Source organism: Piliocolobus tephrosceles, chromosome 9, assembly GCF_002776525.5.
Source record: "Piliocolobus tephrosceles isolate RC106 chromosome 9, ASM277652v3, whole genome shotgun sequence".
In the NCBI taxonomy this organism is placed as follows: Eukaryota; Metazoa; Chordata; class Mammalia; order Primates; family Cercopithecidae; genus Piliocolobus; species Piliocolobus tephrosceles.
Genome location: NC_045442.1, coordinates 24,825,091 through 24,828,971, shown reverse-complemented (window position 1 = coordinate 24,828,971; position 3,881 = coordinate 24,825,091). Strand labels below are relative to the sequence as shown.

Below are 3,881 nucleotides of genomic sequence, written 5' to 3'. Positions count from 1 at the left end.
ACAGTGGCACTCTGCCACAGGTATTATGTTCAATACCAGAGTGATGGATTCACAAGAGACGACATAATTTTTATAACTTTTATTTACATAATACACTCATGTAACAAACCTGCACATGTATCTCCTGGATGTATAATTTTAAAAATGCAGTCAGTAACTGAACTTTAAAAAAACAACAAAAAGCTTTGGACACATTTATGATACAAAAGAACTGGATACATTCAATTGTAAAGTGGTATGACAGAGGATAAAATCAGCTTGAGGACAGACCAATGTATTTTACAAAATCTGAACAGAGAAAATGTAAACTGTAAAAGAATTAATAGTATGAGGTACCTATGGTACAATAACAAAGATAATATTCATATCATCTTAGCTGTAGTAGAGGAGAAAGTGTCACTAAATGTGTTAGAAAAAATGATTCTTGAATTTCTCAAACATAATGAAAGAAGCAAATCTGTAGATTCAAGCTACTTAGTGAACACCAAAAAGAATAAACCTAAATATCATAATTAAAATTCTGAAAACTAAAGCCACATAAAAACATTTAAAAGCAGTCAGAGAGATGTGATGCAATACATATAGGGAAACACCAATTTGAAAGATAGAGGATTTCTCATCAGAAAGCAGAGACCAGAAAGAAGTGCAGCGTTTTCAACTACTGAAAGGATAATATTGTTATTCTACATCTGCTAAAAACATTCTTTTTTTTTTTTTTTTCCTGGTTTCTTTAATATTAATAAATCCACCATTGGGGAGCACAAATTGTTTTATTATCATCAACATGGCACTTAAGCAAATGAAATCTTGTCAAGTACATGGTGACTTGGGTTTTGTTTCTTCATCTGTCACTTGGCGAATGAAGATACCATCTTCAGGGTGTTCTGTGTCATCCAATTCATACATATATGATGATGTTATTGCAAGCATAGTCCCATCATTACTGAAGGCAAGTGATGCGATGCTCGTGGGGTACCAATGGAACTGGCACAGTCGCTTTTTGTTAAACGGATCCCAAATACTTCCAAAGCCATCAGAACTACTTGTGGCAATGTATTGTGGATATTGTGAAAAGAAATGGCATTGACTGGGTAAATCTGCTCAATATTATTTTCTTTTAGTCTGTGACATTTGAAAGCATACTTCTTCTTCTGTACCTCAGGACTTGGGTCCAAATACTCAACGGCCACTCGGCCTTCAATAGAGCTTAATACATAAGCCTGCTTGTTTGGAAATGCTCGTATGCAACGAGTCTGGTATTTCAGGCTGGACTCCCTTGCGCTGCTGCACGTAACCCATGTTCCGTAAGTCTCACACCAACACTGCGGCCTGCTGTTCCCACAGTCAGCCGCTCTTCAGACACTGAGAGGGTATATACCTTTTCAGGCTGAGAGAAGGTCCCGGCATTACAAGGAGTTCTGGAATCCCACAATTAAACTGTCTGATCCCAATTTCCAGTGACCATCACATTCACTTCTGGACAGTATTCAACACATCTGATAGGGGCATCATGGGTCCCAACAAGATTTTCTTGATCAATGTTCAAATCATGCATTTCAATTGATGATCTAGTCCTCCACTCCAGGCATGCATTGGATGGTAGAAGGTGCAGTCCAGGACGGCGCCGGTGTGCTGGTACTTGAGCCTCATGGAGTTGGCTGGCACACCGTAGAGGCGCACGGACGTGTCCCAGGAGGAGACAAGCAGGAACTGGGAGGTGTTGGGGCTAAACTTCACCGAGGAGATGCCATCCTCGGGTGGCTGGTTCAGCTTGAACTCGTTAGAACCGGTGGTCTTGGGGTCCCCTCAGAAGCAACGTTTCCACTACTCGCCGCTCGCTGCCTCCTCCGCCGCCTCCTTGCCTCCCTCAGAGCACTCTGAAGTTTTTCTTTCATCAGAGAGATGAGAGGCCATTGAGGTGGTAGTGGTGGACGGGAGGGCAGCAGCATTGATGGACATGGATGAGAGCAGGTGTGCATTCTACAAGGTCAATGCTAACTATAGGAAAAACAATTGGGTGGGAGGAGATACAGTATGGAGAAAGGAGGATCCATTCTAGGAAGTTATTCCCAGGTAAGTGAGAGAATATAGTACTTTAGAATAGAGAAATAGTAGTGGAGAAGGAAAAAGTGGGTAAGTCTAGAAACTTAGAGGAGGCAAAATCACCAGGATTTGATGTAATCTCTACTGAAGACAAACACCGTGCTTCTCACAGAATTAAAAAAAGCCATTGGCCAGGCCTTGCTAGGGCATGTGCAGTCAGCTCTTTTATCTAGCAATTGGAGGGAATTTGTGCATTCTTTATAACTATATCAATTAAGGGGATAGCAAGACATTTTTTGGGAAAAGAAAACTAAAAATTTGTTGCTAGCATAAGTATCCCTCAATGAATCGTTCAAAATAGGTTCTCTAAACAGAAAGGGAATAACAGAAGGAATAGAGTTTCACAAAGTAAAGAATATCGAAAAGGGAAAAAGAGGGGTAAATACAGTATCTTATTTGGTACTAATTTCTTTAATATTTGTTGAAATAAAAATCATAACAGCATATGACATGTTGCTCAATGTATGCAGAAGAAATAGGCAATTATATTTCAAAAGGAAGGAGAGTAAAAATGATCCAAATAAAAGTATGGTTTATATGCTTTATAAAAATGAATAAAAGCACATTCTCATTTAAACCCTGCATGATCTTAGGAATGAAGTGAAGCAGGAATTACTATGTTCTCATGTAAATAAAGTGAAACTTAAAGATATTTCTTACTTGCCCAAAGGCATCTTTCATATACAAAATGCCCATTTTTTCAATAATTTTAAGTCATGGGCTCTGAATAACAAAAATTTTAAATTATTTTTTTCCTATTTTAAAAGAGAATTTGAACTTTTGGGGATAAATGAAAACTATCTAAAATAGGATTTTTGTAATAGTTGCACAACTGTTTAAATTTATAAAAACCCATATAAACTTACACTTCAAACAGTGCATTTTATTGTATGTAGTTCACACCATGATATTATGGTAGAGAACAAGAAATATTAGTATGACTTTCCAACAAAGTAAAAATTCAAGGTCAAAAGCAAAGTTTCATTGATTTTCTGTAGTTCCTAGTGACATGTTTCATGTCATAGAGACTCATTGAGGTTCAGGTAGAAAGGAAGTCAATTTTGGTAGTTTTGAGCTGGGTTTGACAGAAGTGAGAAATTTCTCTTTTTTTGAATTTTATTTTTTTTAACTTTGAAGTTTAGGAGTAGATGTAGAGGTTTGTTATACAGGTAAATTCCATATTGCAGGGGTTTGTTGTACAGACTATTTTGTCACCCAAGTGATAAGCATTATAACTGATAGGTAGTTTTGCATCCTCCCCATTCTCCACTCCACCTTCCAGTAGGCCTTGATTGCTACTGTCGCTTCCTTTGTGTCCATATGTACTCAATGTTTAGGTCCCACTTATAAATGAGAACATGTGTTATTTGGTTTCCTGTTGTTAGTTTGCTTAGGATAATGGATTTCAGTTGTATTCATGTTGCTGCAAATGACATGATCTCATTCTTTTCTTTTTAAATGACTGGATAGTCTTTCATTGCATAAATTTTCTTTATTCAGTCTACCACTGATGGACATTTCTTTATCCAGTCTACCACTGATGGGCATTTAGGTTAATTCAATGCCTTTGTTATTGTGAATAGGACAGCAATAAACATGCATGTGAATGTGTCTTTATAGTAAAACAATTTATATTGTTTTGGGTATGTGGCCAATAATGGGATTGGTGGGTTGAATGGTGATTGTGCTTTAAATTTTTTGAGAAATTGCCAAACTGCTTTCCACAATGACTCAACTAACTTACATTCCCACTAGCAGTGTATAAGCATTCCCTTTTC

The 3,881-nt window shown here is 37.3% G+C and overlaps 1 pseudogene; it reads right to left on the bottom strand.

The window, feature by feature from the left end:
- Positions 1 to 810: 810 nt before the first annotated feature.
- Positions 811 to 2,799, bottom strand: LOC111538931 (annotated as a pseudogene).
- Positions 2,800 to 3,881: the final 1,082 nt, after the last annotated feature.